We start from the raw sequence: 19543 nt of genomic DNA on the forward strand, positions 1-19543 counted from the left end.
TTCCCCCTGCTTGTGTTCCCTCTCGCACTGTGTCTCTCTCTGTCAAATAAATAAATAAAATCTTAAAAAAAAATTGCAATATAACTGACATATAACATTATCTTAGTCTAAGGTGTAGAACATAATGATTTGATATTTGCATACATTGTGAAATAATCGCTACAGTAAGTCTAGTTAACATCCATTACCATGCATAGTTACAAAATGTTTTTTTCTCGTGATAACTTTTAAGATCTACTTTCTGAGCAACTTTCAAATATATAATAATATATAACATATATTATAAATAATAATATATAAACAATATAAGTAATAATATAAATAATATATAATATGTAAATAATAAATAAATATAAACAATATATAATAATAATTTTTTTTTGGTGGGCAGCAAAGCCAGGTTTATTGAACGATAGTGAAGTGATAATATGAAGCTCCCAAGGAGGGAGGGAGCCCAAAGGGGTTGCCCTACAACACAGTATTGTTAGCTGTAGTCACCTTGCTGTATATCTTCATGACTTACTTATTTTATAACTGGAAGTTTGTTCCCTTTGACCCCCTTCACCCATTTTGCCTCCCCTGCTGCCCCCTGCCTCTGGCAAACACCAATCTGTTTTCTGTATCTATGAGCTTGTTTTTTTTTGTTTGTTGTTGTTTTATTTTTTAGAGTGCACATATAAGTGATATCATACAATATCTGTCTTTCTGTCTGACATATTTCACTTAGCATAATGCCCTCAAGGTCCATCCATGTTGTTAACAAATAACAGTAATAAAAATTTAAATAATAAATAATAAATCTCTTAATATATATTTCTTATGGGTTCTGCTTCTCTGCTTGAATCTTGACTGATACACCTGATTGTATAATGTTGTGTGTATGTCTTATCTTCCTGAGTCAGATTCAAAGACATAAACTTGAGAAAATAATGATGATTTACGGAGCACTTATTAATATGTCAAGCACAGTGTTAAACCTTTCAATACATGAACTCATTTTATCCTCACAACTACCTGATGAGACAGACAGTATTATTAATCCCCATTTTACATAAGCTAAGACAAAGCTATCTAGCTAAGGAATGGCAAAGCTGGAACTCAAACCTGAAGCTCATTTATTCCAATGCTTATGCTCTTAACCACCACAATAGCTATGACCTCATACACAAATGGAGAGAGAAGGAAAAAGACAGAGATATACAGAGAACAAGAAAGCTATGTAGGACAAGACAGACCATGATTCTTAGACATAAGTAAACTGCTTATCACACTCTGCTGATCACCTATGATATCTTGACTCCTATACAGTGATCTAGCTTGGAGGCAATGCTCGGAATGGGACATTACGGTTACAGCAACATCAACTATTAAGGTACTTGCCATGGGCCAAGTGGAATTAAGTCAAAGACGTGAGAACCTTCTATATATTCAATAGATACGTTAGAGTATCATTAAATGACAGAAAGCCATAGTAACTGTTTCAATTCTACTTTATCTCCATAAAATCTGTGATGTGGGTAGGGCAAGCAGGCAGGGATAGTTTTCCTACCTGTACAATGAACTTAACAGGAAGTCAAGGAAACGAAGTCACTTACTAAAAGTCATACAGTACATCACAAGAAAGTGTAAGTCTGGTGCTTTGACTCCAGCCTAGTATTTTTTCCAGTAGACTAACATGATGTGGTTGAGCTACTTATTATCAAGAAGTTTTCCTTACTTGATGAATTGTACCTTCAATATCCAAGATTTTAAAATGTACATATGACTAAAGTAATGATACAGATTTTTATAAAATATTCATGAAACCAACCATATTTCCTAACCTCACTCCCCTCTTTGGACATTTACTCACTGTCCTTTCTCCTTAAATGCTTTTTGCCCAGATATTCATACAATTGCTTCCTTCTCATCAGGTTCTAATTCAAAATGCCATCTTCTCAGGGAAGGCTTTCCCAGCCACTACGGTTAAGGAAGCATGCCCTAGCCATTTTCTACAAAATATTGCTATTATGTCCTTTGTTATTACACTTCTTAGTCCCTGAAGTCATTTGTTTATTTGTTTCTGTTTTTATTATACATATTCCACTACAAGAATGTAAGCTCCTGAAGACATGGACTCTGCATATCTTGCTTACCATTATATCACCAGCACCTAGAATAATGACTGACATGTAGTAGGTGTTCAAAAAATACTTGTTGACTGATACTTCTTCTAAAATGGATTATATTTTTTATATGATTGCTATGTGATAGTAGTTATCTTAAAAATAAGTATTAAATGATTAAAAATAGGAAAAAAAAGAACTAGAAAAAGTTAAAAGTCAAACTGCCAACTTACAAAGGGAAGGAAAGAACCCACATTGTTAAACTTCAGCAAGTAATTTTTGTAGGGCCTCTTTGGGATCTTCTGTATTTCTTTACAATCTTCCTTAGTCCATCAAGATGAGGATTTTGAAGTAAATCTGTCCAGAGTTTATACACAGGATACTACAAATCCTTTGGCAAGCATGTTTTTGCTAAATGTGGTTTTGAGATAATGCAGTTTTATATTTTTATATCCAAATTGAAAACCAGCCATCTTATTATATGCTCTGGTTCAGTTCAGTCCACTTAAATAAGAGAACAGACTATGCAGTAATACAGAGGGAGAAAGAAAATCAGTTTACACTCTACATTTCATAACAGGAATTACCAGGACCAAAAAAAGTATGTGTGGATATTGCCAACATTTGTAAAAAGGCCAGATAATTACTTAGGCAGACATTGCAAAACTAAAACACAGGAGAAACAAATTTTAAAAGTATTACATTTCATGCCAGTAAGGGCTGATTTAGACTTTAAAAAGAGGTATAGTTTGTGTAATATAAAACTTACATCAATATATATATGGCTATGGTTTTTCCTTTAAACATCTGCTCTTTTATAATTTACATATTTGCATGAGTTTTTTTTCCTATTCTTTTACTTTCAATCCATCTGCATCATTATATTTTAGATGTGTCTCTTGTAAATATAATTTTTAAAAAATTTTAGTACAGTCTGACAGTCTTTGCCTTTTAACTAAAGCATTTGGTCCATTTACATTTAATGTAATTACCAACATATTTGGTTTGAAATATACTACAGCCAATGCCATGGTAAGTCAGCCATATCTTCTCCAGAACTGGAACACTCATTCCCTCAGCTGTTGGTCATCTAAGTAGTCAACAGCTCTCAGCTGAATTTTTCTTTGGGACTTGTCCTCAGCCTAGAATACAGCCTTACCCAAGGTAATGTCCCCTTAAGAGAGGGTGGAAGAGGGTAGAAAACTGTATCCAGTGACTGGTCAGTGACAGGATATAAATGCCCGGACATTTGCAAGACTACCCCAGCTCCAAAGTTCCCTGTAGAATTGACTGAGGTCTTTGTTACCACTGTAGTGCAGTTTAACTTCTCTGGTCTATCCTGTTTCCTCACTTCCCCACAGATGTTAATCTCAAGAGCCCATCCCAATAAACATCCTGCAGGCAAGTCTCAGTCTCTGAGTCTGTTTCCTGGGATTTCAATATTTGACATCTATTGTCTTATTATGTATTTTGTAATTCTACTGCCTATATGTTCCTTTTTTCTTTACTTTCTTGCCTTCTTTAGAACAGAGTATTCTTTTATTATTCCTTTTTTTTTTATTAGTTTGGAGAGGATACACTCTTTTTCTATTCCAGAGGCTATCCTAGAAATAACAATATGCATATTTCAATCAACAAAGTCTAAAGTTATTGAGGGACATTTTATTAATTATGAATAGACTAATTGATATTAACTAGTTGATACTTTTACCCTACATACAATCTTAAACATTTTAACTCCTTTTACCATTCTCCCAATTTATATATAATTGTTATTCTAGGTACCTCATATAAGTGGAATTATACAATATTTGTCATTTAGTGTCTGGCTTATATCATTTAGCATAATGTTTTTGAGGTTCATCCATGTTGTAGAATGCATCAGAATTTCATTCTTTTTAAAAAGGTTGAATAATATTCCATGTATTTTGTTTATGCATTCATCTGTTAATGGATGTTAGAGTTGTTTCCATCATTTGGCTATTGTGAATAATGCTACTGTGAACACTGGTATGCAAGTATCTGCTTGAGTTCCTACTTTCAATTCTTCTGGGTATATACCTAGAAGCAGAATTGTTGGATCATGCAGTAATTCCCTATTTAACTTTTTGAGGCACTATCAGGATCATCTGTGGATCCGATTCTACTGTCCATATTTATCTCTTAGTTTTTGATCATGCCACCATGTCTTTTGCCATGTCCTCTAGTTTTTCACATAGTGACTCCAGAGAGGGTTTCCCTTCCCTTTCATTTCATTTCCCTTCCCTTGGGTAGACAGATAAAATGGTAGCTGATCATTTTTTTTTTTTTTTAATTTTTATTTATTTGACAGAGACATAGCGAGAGAGGGAACACAAGCAGGGGGAGTGGGAGAGGGAGAAGCAGGCTTCCTGCGGAGCAGGGAGCCCAATGTGGGGCTCGATCCCAGGACCCTGGGACCATGACCTGAGCCGAAGGCAGACGCTTAACGACCGAGCCACCCAGGCGCCCCGGTAGCTGGTCATCTTAACCCAATCAGGCACTGTGCTGAATGGAGGCTGGGCTGCAGCTCTGGTAAAGATCAAGCTATTTTTGGCTGATCTCCATTCCAAGAGCATAGCCCTCTAGGGTTTTAAATAGAGAACCTGGGAATTCATTGGGGTTTCCCCCCATTGGCAGGTTCATAACTCTAGGCTGTATCTTGTGTGACTGCCAAAATGTCTGCTCTGCTTTTCAAAGGCTTTCCAATGAGATGTTTAGCCTCCCATTCTGTAAAACCCTAGGATTTGGCAAATATCCCAACAGGATAACCGGCTGTATGCTTGAGGCTCTCTTACTTTCTACAAAAGTTTGCTAATTCTTGTACCAAGCAGCAGCTCTCTCCTAGTATACAGTCCTGTTTCTCAGACCCCTGCTCATGCCAAGTATCAGCAATATCCCTGAAGGAAAAAGAGGCTCCAAAATTCAGCTCACATCACTGAGGTTCTTTTAGTTTACCTTTACTGTTGGGGTTCAGCTCTTTAGGGTATCAACCCACATCATGGTGTACCAAGGTCCTACCCTTGGTAGGACCTGGACTAGATTTTTATCTTCCTAACCCCATAAAACTCTATTTTAGGTCATATACCCCAGGCGAACAAAGTCACCAAATCTAGGCTCACCTCTCTCAAATCTTATCCTCTCCCAGATCTTGACCAAGTAATTCCTCACAAGATACCTTGTCAGCTCTTTGAAGCTTTAATGTGTACTTAAGAAATATTTTTTCTGCTTGCTTTTTAGTTCCAATCACACAATTCCTATTAAATGTTAGTACTATCTTAGTACTACTGATCTCAATACTACCAGTTTTGGTAAGTTTTAAGAACACAATTCCCAAATGCAGAGAAACTACAATTTTTTTTTAAAGCCAGTCTCAGGGAAAAGATATGTTTTAGGCTCAGAAAATGTTTTCATTATTTTCAAATTTTAGTAAGATAACCATTAAATTATGCTAGAATTATTATATTAGAATTATTAAATTATGCTAGAATTCTGCTTCCATTTCTTATATAGTGAAACTAAAGGAAAAATCATGAAAAATACTTTAATAATAAAATACTAAAAATAAATACAATAAAAAATACTTAACAACTATAACTCATTTGTAACAGAATATTCACCGTAATATGCCTTATAATTTGAATATTATTATATTAATACACAATAAAAGCATATCTATTTCATTTTGTTTTAATCTCTTATTATAGTATTTCTAACATCACCAGATGATGTTAATAGGTCTTCCTGAGAGTTGTGGTGGGATGAATTTTTTCCTAATCAAATATATTTGCTTCTTCTGGAGATGCACAGTATATATTAGTATATTAAAGATCCTGGGAAGTCCTCAGTAAAGTCACCTATTTATCTTTGTTTAACCTGCTGTTTTTGAATATATCTGACAGCAGACAACTTTTATCCATGGGATACCTTTTAATGTGCCCCAAGACACCTAGTTTGAGAAAAGTGCCCTAGAAAAAGTGAAAATAGACATTTCAAATAGTTTTGGTTATTTTATGTTATTATAATTGATTATATAACTCCTGCTTCTTTCTTCTTCATTGAAGGTAAGCAGGTTGAGTTTTGTGGGATTTTTTTCTTAGTTTTATTAAGCTATAATTTTGTTAGTCTTTTCTGACATAGGGTAGCAGAAAGAATCTGAGCTTTATATAGAGATAGAATTAGGACCAAATTCTGGCTCCACCATCACAACCAAATTCTCTCTCTTAGTCATATATATATAAATTATATATATTTAATTAAAGTATAGCTGACATACAATGTTACATTAATTTCAGGTGTACATATTTCTTTATTTGTAAAATGGGCTTGGGGGACTTTCATAGTATTATTTTAAGTATTACTGACCAGTATGCAGTACATTGCCTGGCCCCAGAGGTTTCTATCTTAAAATTCTTTAAGGATCTGGGGGTGCCTAGGTGGCTCAGTGGGTTAAGTATCTGCCTTCAGCTCAGGTCATGATCTTCAGGTCCTGGGATGGAGTCCTACGTAAGGCCCCCTGCTCAGCGGGGAGTCTGCTTTTTCCTCTCCCTCTGCCCCTCCCCCCCTCATGCTCTCTCTCAAATAAATAAATAAAGTCTTAAAAAAAAATTCCTCAATGATCCGGGATGGCCAACTGAAATGGACATGTAAGACTCACACCTTTGAACTTGATTTGGGACTCATCTTTACTAATTCATTTCCCTGCTTATTATATCAGTAATTCCTCCCTTTCCTATTTAAGAGGCTGTAATACTCCTGGGGAATAATTTTTTATCTTAATTGAGAATGCCTAGAGTTAAACTGATTTTCATGTCCTTAGAACTTCAGGTCTCTCTGCCTTATGTTCCTATAACACTTGCTATTGCAATTATTATCCTACCTTACTGTATTCATTTTCTTCCCTGCTAGACTCTTAAGTTCCTAAGGTCATGATAACCTGTTCCCTGCTATATGCATATACCTAGCACCACTGGCCTGGGTGAAGAGTAACTACTTAATAACTACAGAATCTTTAATAAGTTATAGTAATTGGGATCCCAACAATATTATAAAAAATGTAATTCTCAGAGGCAATGTTTTAGTATTACTTATATCAGAAGATATTAGAAGAAAATAAGGAGTTAAATTTACTGATCCTCAAACATATAACCAATAATTACTATTAGAAATCTTAGACTGATAGAGCAATTTTCCTGAGATATATCCAATCATTAGGATAGAAATTAAATACAAAATATATTATATGCTTTTCAGATACATTTTTGGTATTTGAGAATGACCCCATTTATTCAAAAGGTGTGTTCCAGAAAGGTTGCCTGTAAATAATACTTTTATATTCTAAACATTTAAAAACTCATCTGATGTGAGTGAACTCAACTTTTAGTATATTTTAAAAAGAATCCCTGTCTGTAATGAGGATGCTCTCACACTTAATCTAGTATTATATATTTAGATTTCTGAAGTGTAGATTTTTCAAGGCGTGGAACACTCCTACTAACTTGGTCACACTGAAAAGCTATAAAGTTCAACACAACCCTAACGTCGAATTAACTTTTACTTTTTGAAAACAATTATTAGTAAGTATATAAGCAGTAAATATATTATTAATATAGTTTTTCTACATACTAGGAAATCAAAAATACTTACTATTATTTTCTTACAGTCCTTCCCTCTGCATAGTTCTGTATAGGTAGAGTATTGCACATATATAATCCAGCTTCCAACAAAAACCACCAACCAGGAAAAGAAAAGATATTTCATCCGCACATATGAAAAGCGAGCCTGTGGGTAAAAGAGCACATAACAATCATTCGTTCAGCACCAAGTCAGCCTTCACTGTCCTAGAACATGATTTTTGCCCCCCTTCTTGGAAGAACTCAATATATATTCTAGGCTTTCACATGGCAATTCTCCTAGAACAAAGTGTACTTTCACTGAGTCCAAACAGCACTGATCTTAGAAAAGGAAGCTCCTTGGTCCTGCCAAGGAAAAAGGGAACAAAATACCCTTTAAAATGTATAACCTTTCAAATACCACCAGCATCTAAAGCTACTTATGAAGCACGAGCACGTGCACCAGGCTACCCTGGGCACTCTGTGAGATCAGGTAAAGAGACACAATTCCGATATACTATGAGCTTACAGAGGACAATTTCAAATAAGAATCTTCAAGTTCTTTATGGATAATCAGCATAAAAATAATTTTGTTTCAAAGAAATAAGAACAGAGTATTTGGCTATTTGTTTAATGTCTCATAGTGAAGTACAACCAGAATAAGAAATTAAACTTCCAGCTCATTCTTATTTCTCTGTTGTATTCACCAAGGCTTTATGTTCCTTCCATTCAACCAACCAAATGCTTCACCTAATGGGTACTCTGGAAGCTTGAGGAGAATGTTGTTACAATTATTAAAGGAAAAATAATTGGAGAAGAAGGGTTAAGATACATAAAGAATAAATTACTCTTTGCATGTCAGCTTGGAAAGCTACACAATGGGATCCTCTTTGCATTGTTTTGCTCCCAGTTCTCTGCTATCTAATTGCAACTTGGGCCAGCTACAGCCTTTTCTCCATCAACAACATATTAAACAGTTTAATCTTCAAAAGTGTCAGTTGGTCAAGATAACTGGACATTTATTTTTTGAGTTTTATAAATGGTAAATTTTGGGGGTATGGAGATAATTGAACAGAACAAATTACAGATATGTAAACAAACAATGAAAAGCTACTTTTGCTTTTACAATCAGGAGCCAGTTTCTCACACTGGGTAACAGTAGGATACTGTGAGCACTGTGAGCATACAAAGAAAGCAGAGAGAGATGAAAGAGACCTAAGTGCACCTGCAGAAGACAATGAGTGCAAAGGAAAAAGAGACTCAGGAAATACTGAATTCTGTTGGCCCTATTTACGATTTAGATATCTGTCTTTGTGAGATTAACAGATGGTGAATTCCAGTACCAAAAAGCTTGAGTATAACAAATTCACAGTGAAGTGACAGGTCTTTGAGCTTTATTATTAAAATATAAAAAATGCCTTTAATGCAAGCTATTTTTGTATAGCTCTAAAAGAATCCAGTAAAAAGAAAATTCAGACAGAATTCTAAATTAAATCACATAAATGACAATGGGGTATACACTGAGGGGTTTGTTTGAAAGACATTCAAGATTATTTGACCCTACTAAAGGGATCTAGTCATCAGACAAACTGATATGTACCAGTATTATGAAGCTTAAATATGATTAAATGACATAATGCCTATAGAACATAAGCACATTTTGAGGCACATAGTTTGCAAGGCACTGAGCAAAAAGTCAAGAACACTGTCACTATGATTTGGTCACCACCTTGTTTTTGAACTTGAAAAAGAAAACTGAGTCTGAATCTGATTAAGTCTTTAGCTCCAACTACCAGTTTACAGGAAATACAGGAGATGGAGGAATATAAGTGATACCTCAGTAAGTGACTCTATTGGGATAAAATGAGCAAACTCCAGGCTGTGGAAAATGCTGCGATACAAACAACCCAGTTCTCCAACACGTAAATTACAAGGGAGAAAATAAGGAGAAGATGGGGAAAACTGAAGACTAAAAAATATTTAAGAAATACATCAAATAATCACAATCTGTGGATCTTTTTTGAATCCTGATTTCAATGAAACTGTAAAAACAAAACAAAACAAAACACATCTCCAGTTGCAAGAACAAATTATAAATCTACCATACAAGCGTCCAGCAGTTCAGAGGGTCGCTTGAAGGACCATAGCATAGCATGATTTTACTTTCAGAAGTCCAATCTAATATGAACATCTTATAGGATTTTTTTTGAGGCAGGGTTTTGTTTTTGTTTTTAAGATTTCATTTATTTATTTATTTGAGAGAGCTTGCGCAGGGGGTGAGGAGCAGAGGGGGAAGGAGAGGAAGAGGGAAAAAATCCCAAACAGACTCCATGCTGAGCAAGGAGCTGGATTCGGAGCTGGATGTGAGGCTTGATCTCAATCGTGACCTGAGCTGAAACCAAGAGTGGAGGCTTAACTGACTGAACCACCCAGGCACCCCTTGAGGCAGGGTTTTAAAACAAGATTAGTTCAGTTCATTTTAAAAAGAATCAGGGAAGACATACCATTTCCTTTTTCCTCTTCCTGCCTTGCTCTGCAGCAGGTATATGTCACAGAGTAAAGGAGAACAACATAGACCTAGTGAGTAGGGTTTTCTCCCAGCATCCAGGTTGGTCCTGTCTTCCCTTCTTCTTGACAATACCTCAAGGAGTCTGGTGATGTTAACTGCCCTCTATCAATAATTTCTATTCAGGTTTTTGTATACATGTTTAGTAAAGCTACTGTGAGATGTTTTCAAATGCATATGACGCTTAATACATGTAGGCAGCTAAGGCTTTGGTATATTTCTCTCTCCTGCATATTCAATTTAATAAAATTTGAAATCATTTTGCTTTTCTGTATCTCTCAAATAGATATATTTTTCGATTTTCTCTGGCATATATTTAAACTGAAAAACACCCTGTGAACCGGCTTGCCTGCTGAGTGCTTGTCATGATACCAAATGCCAAAAATTTTGGAGAGGAAGTTAGATTAATGGCGTTCCCAGCAGGGCACTGGGCATCACCTGTTGTAGACATAATGACAAAAGGAGTGAGACATTTTTATTCCAGCACACCATGGAAAATCGCTGTGATTTAGGGGTAACACAAAATAGTTACAAGGACCTTCATGTGTCCTCTAATATCTGCAGATCCTGCTGCTTCACATTTTAAAATAATGATTGAAGAAAAACAGCCATAAATGACATCTCTAGCTATTAACTAATTTTATTTCCCTGTGTGGTAATCACTAAAATCTTTCCAGTGGTCTGTTCTGTACCAATTACCTAGACAACCCAGTCTTTGATTAAGAAATGTACTTACTGTTTCTGATCTTTTTTTTTATGCTGAACTATCCAAAATACTGCCTAGCAGCTTTTCTGTTCTGATTTTGTGCCCAGCTACTAACGGTACACTGCTTTATTTCAAATTATACTCCTGAAAAGCTGATAAGAACTTTAGTAAATACACTATGGCAGTGATTCTCAACTGGAATTACTTTTGCCCCTTAGGGGACACCTGTCAACATCTGGTGACATTGTTTCATGACTGGGCAGTGCTACTGGTATCTTGTGGGTAGAGGCCAGAGATATTGCTAAACATCCGACAATGCACAGGACAGCCTCCCACAACAAAGAATGATCTGACCCCAAATGTCAATATTGCTAAGGTTAAGAAGTCTTGCATTATGGTTACATTACAAAATGAAACCAAAAATGGAAAGAATCAAAATTGTCTTACATTGTCATTTTATATTCAATTAGTCTTCAAGGCATCGACTACTACTAATTAGAAAAATTTAACATCTGCCTGGAAATAACAGTTAGAAGCAGTCTTTAGACTAAAGTAAATGATTAATATATAAATAATGAAACAAACTTTCTCTACCAATTCCACTCTAAAGAATAGTGATGCTTTTTCTTCTTTTCTGTATTGTTTGACCTCATTGTGATAACTTTTTATTTCAAAAGAAATCTGAACACCTTTGATCTTATTTAAATAATTTTACATTAAGTATTAAAAATAGGCATAAGGTGGCAACACATCAACATTTAAAGCTACTTCCATTGCTTATCTTTTTCATACTCAACATCTTCTGTAAACATAAAGCACATGGTCCCACTTGCTTTACCCCTGAATACTCCCTAAACAGATGTTCTTAATTTTGAGAAGAGAAAAAAATATCATATCTTTACTTTTACCCACAAATATTTTAGTTGACATATTTAGTGGACTTGAACATTCAAAAAACATAACAAATTGATAAGGTTATGACTTACACAAACTCAAATACAATCATTTTATCATTTGTCATGTTACAGAAAAAGCTGAGAGATGTGTGTTTGTCTTTTTAGTTAAGTTTTTCAATTACCAGTTACTCTGAAATAATCTTTGAAAATTTTTTCTCCTTACTGTTATACTGACAACATTGTAGCTGGCTAAGTTTTACTGCATATTTAGGACTAATCTAGATGAAAAAAACTAGAGTTAAAATTAAGGATAAATGTCCCCGGACATAACTTTTACCCTTTCTTTAAATATATTCTATTTATAGTAACAGTACTTTTGAAAAATGTGCTAGCTATAAGAAACAGAAATATGAAGAAACCATTTAATAGTGTAAATATTTACTGTACACCACAACACATGCAGATAAACTTTATTTGGAACGGATCCTGTACCTTTATTAAAAGGGTGTCTCACTACTAGTTGGAGGGCTATTGAAAAACCATTAAGAAGAAAGTCTAAATGCACCAAATGTAAACTATCCTAGTGCTAACTTTCACAAACATCAAAAGACAGCTATGATATTCAAAGAAACATTAAAAAAAAAACTTTTATGTCATTCCAAACAAGGAAAACCTTGGGTTTTTATAAGTTAAAAATAGTGAAAAGAAAGGTTCTAAGTCCGTGCTCCCCAGCTTGTCTTGAGCATGAAAATGCTTATTTTTATGACAAAACTTTCAGAGAATTTCTTGTCAAACAGCAATATTAGACTAGTGGTCAGAGGGTTTTTTTTTTTTCCATCTTTCTAAGAGGTGAATTTTCACATTTATAGGAAGAATCCTAGCTGTTCTCTGACCTAAATTCTAAAAGTTTTATTTGCATGAGCATATTTCTCAGTTTTGATTTTTTTGTAGAAATAAAATTCCAGTAAGGAGCAGATAATTTTCACATTTTCTCCGAATGTTGGTTCCTATTTTTAATGCTTAGGGGCTGACGACATCAAAAACGCAAGAACACCTGGGGACTTAATTGCATGGGGTGATCCTTAAGTCTGTGGCTAGTTTCAATAGTACATTACTATTTCAAAGAAGTTTAAAGTATGGGAAAATGTTCATGATACAGTAAGTGAAAAAAATCAGTTTTCAAAACATGTAGGGTATGTTCCCAATTCTGCTTTTTAAAAAAGAGAAAAAGTCACCAGTAGACTGTAGAAACTGCAAGGAAATAAACCAGAATGTCAAGGGTAGCTATCTCAAAATGTCAAGAGTGGTGGAATCATGAATGATTTTTATTTTTCTTCTCTATTACACAGATTTTTCTATAATGAATATATTACTTTTTAAAAAAGATTTTATTTATTTATTTGACAGAGAGAGAGAGAGAGAACACAAGCAGGGGGAGTGGCAGAGGCAGAGGCAGAGGGAGAAGCAGGCTCCCCGCTGAGCAGGGAGCCCGATGCGGGACTCGATCCCAGGACTCTGGGATCATGACCTGAGCCGAAGGCAGACGCTTAATGACTGAGCCACACAGGTGCTCCTGAATATATTACTTTTCTAATCAGGAAAAACCTACATATTTGTATATAGGTGCTTAGCACATCTATTTAAAAATATATCTACAGGATCTACTGCTCTTTATGAACAGGTAGATAGCCAGCATTTTACAAAGCCGTGGGAGGGAAGTGTAGCCTCCATTAGCACTCTACATAAAAGGAAAATTAACATTTGCAACAGCAAATGAACTCAGTCATGGGGTTCTTCAACATACTAGGGCAGAAAGACAGGGGTAAGAAAGCTAAGTGTTCCAACTTTCTATTGCTATATAACATACTATGCCATAACTTAGTGGCTTACAACAAGAATTTACATTTCTCATGGCTCTGAGGGTTGACTGACTCAGCTGGCCAGTTCTCTCAAGTTTTTCATGCATTTGTGATTAGGGCTGAAGGCACAGGAGGGAGGACTGACATAGTTGGATATGTCCAACCCCTCAGCTGGAATGGCTGGAACGGCTTCATGTGGCTAGCAGGACTTCTTTAGGGCCTGGTGTTCATGGTAGCCAGGCTTCTTACATGATGGCTGACTAACCCCAGAGCAAGTGTTCCCAGAGACCAAGATGGAAGTGGCATCATTTCTGCCCCACTCTTATGGTATCACAGGGCCAGATGAGATTGAATATAGGGGGTATTCCATAAGGGTATGAATAACAGAAGGCGTGACTCACTGCAGGGTCACCTCTGGAGACTAGCTACTTCTGCAGGATAGAATCAGGAAAGAAGGGTCTGGGGTGAGGAGAAAAGCAATATGGAGGTCCCAGCCGGAAGAGAGACAATTTTTTTGGCCATTCTGATTAAGGGTTCTTCTTTCTTCCTTAGTGGGGAAGAACTGGAAATTGCAGTTAAAATCCATTGATAGTTTGTGTAGTTGTGTATATTTATGTTTAAGTTGACTGAATATAGTTCTCATTCCATATCATGAGCTCAAAAACTATTGACAAATCTTTAGCTTATATACATAAAGTCTCAAGTTAAAGAACTACTTGAGATATGGTTATAGATAAGTTTCTATATAGGATTCACATTACCTTATCATTTCAGTTAAGATTCTGGCACCTAGAATGGGAAAATCAGGTGTCCGTTTACCCCTTTTAGTAGGCCTAAGGCCTACTGGGTCTAGAACTTACTGAAACATACAGTAGTCACATACAAATCTTACATGGAAATCCTACTTGGCACCTAAATTCACTAATATTCACTTACTAAAAATAAAGGTTAGCTAGGTTTTACTGAAACCTGAAGATTAAAAAGCACAGTCCCTTTAAAGCTCAGATTCTGAAGCACATTCTAGAGCAAATTTTATTTGGAATAATTATTTCTAAGGTTGTACAAGCCAGTATTTTTTAAGATTTTATTTATTCACTTGAAGGAGAGAGAAAGAGACCACATGCACAGGCACAAGCGGGGGGAGGGGCATAAGGAGAGGGAGAAGCAGGCTCCCCACTGAGCAGGGAGCCCGACGCATGAGATGCTGATGCGGGGCTCAAGCCCCGGACCCTGAGGTCATGACCTGAGCTGAAGGAAGACGCTTAGCCGACTGAGCCACCCAGGCACCCTTATACAACCCAATTTTTTTTTTTTTTAAAGATTTTTATTTATTTATTTGACAGAGAGAGACAGCCAGAGAGGGAACACAAGCAGGGGGAGTGGGAGAGGGAGAAGCAGGCCTCCCGCCGAGCAGGGAGCCCAATGCGGGGCTCGATCCCAGGACCCTGAGATCATGACCTGAGCTGAAGGAAGACGCTTAACCGACTGAGCCACCCAGGCACCCCTATACAACCCAATTTTTAACACAGTTTAGAATCTTGGATTCTCTTGGAGAACCCGAGGCTACCTGATTATGATTTAGATGAAAGTTGATTATTGTAAAGGGTTATTTTTTTTTTTTAAGATTTTATTTATTTATTTGACAGAGAGAGACACAGCGAGAGAGGGAACACAAGCAGGGGGAGTGGGAGAGGGAGAAGCAGGCTTCCCGCGCGGAGCAGGGAGCCCGACGCAGGGCTCCATCCCAGGACCCTGAGATCATGACCTGAGCCGAAAGCAGACGCTTAACGGCTGAGCCACCCAGGCACCCCGTAAAGGGTTATTAAAAAGAAATTAATTTTAGTTAATATTTTGTGGTACTGATGAACTGCTGGGTTTTCTAGCTTCCCTTCCCAGTATTTATTTTATGGGACTTCTAGGCACAGTGGCAATTAACTATTGAAACCTAACCTCCCTTTGATACATGAGAAAAGCGTTTGTGTATGTTCAAACACAGGGGTGGCCAGGGAAGGGGTGTTGTTGTTCACCTCTGTACAAGAACATTCTGCCTTTTATCACTGAAAGGACTGTGGCTGCTCAGGGAATGTGGTCTGAAAGGAGCTACTGTTCCTATGACCTGAGACAGTGTGGGGATTCTCTTCCCATTGGTTGGTACCCTGCCGCGGTTTTCTAGGAGCCCTAGAACAGACAAATTTTCTTTAAGTTAAAAATATAACAGGTTAGAGAGTGTCCACGTAGTCCATTCTAATCAGACATCTCTGAGGGTAAACTCTTAATTTGTTAAGCAATTAAAATGTAACTGACATATAAAATAGAAACTACATCAGAGTTAGAAGAGTCCTCAATGGAACCAGATTCTATTTTTTTGGCATCAAAGTACATTAATACCAGAAAACAGCATATGCCCAGTATAGGAAAAAAAAAAGGACAGTAAAAAATTATGTAAATTCCAGTTATAAGATAAGTAAGTCATGGGGATGTAATGTACTGCATGGTGAATATAGTTAATAACACTGTACTGTATATCTGAAAGTTGCTAAGACTAGATTGTAGAAGTTCTTATCACAAGATGGCGATTAAGGAGCGTACTTGTCGTGATGAATACTGGGAGATGTCTGGAATTGTTGAATCACCACACTGTACACCTGAAACTAATAGAACACTGTATGTTAACGCTACTGGAATTTAAAATAAAATTTAAAAATTAATTAAATAATTAAAAGTTCCTATCACAAGAAAAATGCTGTAGCTAGGTGTGGTGGTAGATGTTAAGTAAACATACAGTGGCGATCATTTTGCAATATATACATATATTAAATCATTATGTTGTACACCTAAAACTGATACCATGTTACACATCAACTATATCTTGGAAAAACAAAAAAGAAAAAAGTAGTAAATGATCCACTTTGGTATATTCCTTTCCTAATTGTTTTCTAGTATGTATAAAAAATATATGTCTTTTAAGAAAAATAAAGTTGGAGTCTTATGTTAAATATCATTTGTCTCTTTTTTTTCACTTAACATACTGCAAACATGTACCTAGGCCATTAAATAGCCTTGTTATTTAAAACATATAAAATTTACATGAATGTATAACATTTTAGAGTATGGGTGTGCCATAATTTATTCAACCCTATCTCTATTGTTGGACATTTTTATTATTTCCAACATTGTGCTATAATAAAAGTAATAACAATACTATTAATGAAAGTCAGTATTTATTAGTGCTACTCTACCAGGAACTGTTACAAGCACTTTCTATACATTAATTTCCTTAATCTTCATAAAAACTCTATGATCCAATGTGATAAATCGATTAGGGGTGAGAAAACTGTGGCCCATGAGGCAAATCCTGTCTACCACCTGGTTTTGTAAATACAGTTTTATTAGAATACAGCCATCCCATGCATTGATTTCCTGTCTAAGGCTGCTTTCAGGCTCGAACAACATAGTTGAGTGGTTACAACAGAGACTGTATGACCAGCAAAGCCAGAAATATTTACTATCTGGCTCTTTATAGAAACAGTATGTCAATCCTTGAATTGCAAATATTCATTCCCTCCCCCTGCCCCACTTTCCCTGCCTCACTGATGTTGGGCTTGGCCATGTGACTTGCTTTGGCCAATGATTCTTAGTAGATGCCATGCAAAGAAAAGCATATAATTGGTTTTGCCTTCTTATATTTCAGACACTGTCAGGAGAAGATCAGTCCCTGGTAGGCCACTGGTCCCAGGAGAGTAAGTGATACTGTAGCTCACCTGAACCACGACCATGGCCTGGAGTGAAGCGCAGCCTGGAAAAGCTGAACACCAGCTGACCTGCAGATGTGTGACTCATTAGATGTCACTGAGTTTTGGGGTAATTTGTTATACAGCATTGTTGTAGCTATGTTATGTTATGTAGCTACTGTTATGTAGCTAATGGATACTGGAGGGGATTATTATTCTCTCCTTACAAGAATTCAATGAGTGGGGGACTATTCTTTTTACAGATGGAGAAACTCAGAAAAATACAGAGATTAAAGCAAGGCTATACTAGGAGGAAGTAGATACCCAGGATTTAAATTGAGGCAACCTGGCTTCAGAGCCTGTACTTTGCTCTATTGCCTATTATATTAAATATGTAAATATTTGCTGGAGTATCTGATTATTTATTCAGGAGAGATTTAAGTTAGTAAAACTTCTAGGTCAAAGGGTATGTAGTTTCTTTTTGTTTCTTTTTTTAAATTTTATTATGTTATGTTAATCACCGTACATTACATCATTAGTTTTTGATGTAGTGTTCCATGATTCATTGTTTGCATATAACACCCAGTGCTCCATTCAGTATGTGCCCTCTTTAATACCCATCACCAGGCTAACCCATCCCCCCACCCTCTCCCCTCTAGAACCCTCAGTTTGTTTCTCAGAGTCCATAGTCTCTCAAGGTTCATCTCCCCCTCCGATTTCCCCCCCTTCATTTTTCCCTTCCTACTATCTTCCTCTTTTTTTTTTTAACATATATTGTATTATTTGTTTTAGAGGTACAGATCTGTGATTCAACAGTCTTAAACAATTCACAGTGCTCACCATAGCACATACCCTCCCCAATGTCTATCACCCAGCCACCCCATCCCTCCCACCCCCCCACCACTCCAGCAACCCTCAGTTTGTTTCCTGAGATTAAGAATTCCACAAAGGATATGTAGTTTTAAGTTTATGTTACATATTGTTACAGTGTTTTCCAAAAGGTTCACAACAATTAACATTCACTGGTGTTTCAAATGCATTTATTTTACCTTCCCCCACATCCAATTTTATAGGCAAATTAAAGTTTTAGTTTCATTTCTTTGACAATGGCCTTGATGCTTTTTATATGCTCTCTGAATCTTTAGTATTAGTTGTGGCAAAAGCTAGTCAAATTTTAAAGTACCCCCAAGTTAAGGATGACCTCGGACAAATTCAGATATCTTAAGAGCTATCATGGTTGAGTATCTTAGGCCTGACCTAAGTAAATTATTCTAAAGAATAATTAGAAGCACAGAGGAATCTAAGATGGACCTTCAGGTTATGTGAGTCCAACGAATGGGAAATGTGACCTTATACTGTCTGTATCAGAGGACAGAGAGGTTACAGAAGCATTCCTTCTTGGAATGAACATCACCAACATCTAACTATCCTCCTTTCAGTTTGATGGTAAAATGTTGATAGTTTTAAATTAAGTATTATTTTAGGGGCACCTGGGTGGTTCAGTAGGTTAAGTGCCTCTGGCTCAGGTCATGATCCCAGGATCCTGGGATCAAGCCCCGCATTGGGCTCCCTGCTCAGCGGGGAGACTGCTTCTGCCTGCCAGTCTGCCTACTTGTGTTCTCTCTCTCTCTGTCAAATAAACAAAATCTTTTTTAAAAATTAAGTATTATTTTATTTTTTATTATGTTATGTTAATCACCATACATTACATCATTAGTTTTTGATGTAGTGTTCCATGATTCATTGTTTGCATATAACACCAGTGCTCCATGCAGAACGTGCCCTCTTTAATACCCATCACCAGGCTAACCCATCCCCCCACCCCCCTCCCCTCTAAAATCCTCAGTTTGTTTTTCAGAGGCCATAGTCTCTCATGGTTCATCTCCCCCTCCGATTTCCCCCCCTTCATTCTTCCCCTCCTGCTATCTTCTTCTTCTTCTTTTTTTTTTTAATAATGTATTATTTGTTTCAGAGGTATAGGGTATGTGCTATGTGAGCACTGTGAATTGTGTAAGACTGTTGAATCACAGATCTTACCTCTGAAAAAAAT

General features: G+C 36.4%; 1 long non-coding RNA gene across 3 annotated transcripts in view; it reads right to left on the reverse strand.

The window, feature by feature from the left end:
• Positions 1–19543, reverse strand: part of LOC145721319 (uncharacterized) — a 101744-nt gene that overhangs the window by 11331 nt on the left and 70870 nt on the right. For all 3 annotated transcript variants that reach the window (XR_014144991.1, XR_014144992.1, XR_014144993.1), the window contains one exon: positions 7770–7904. This is a non-coding gene — a long non-coding RNA (uncharacterized LOC145721319). The remainder of the gene's footprint in view (positions 1–7769; positions 7905–19543) is intronic.

This window comes from Leptonychotes weddellii, chromosome 4 (assembly GCF_054177405.1).
Source record: "Leptonychotes weddellii isolate Sample4059 chromosome 4, ASM5417740v2, whole genome shotgun sequence".
NCBI classification, from domain to species: domain Eukaryota; kingdom Metazoa; phylum Chordata; class Mammalia; order Carnivora; family Phocidae; genus Leptonychotes; species Leptonychotes weddellii.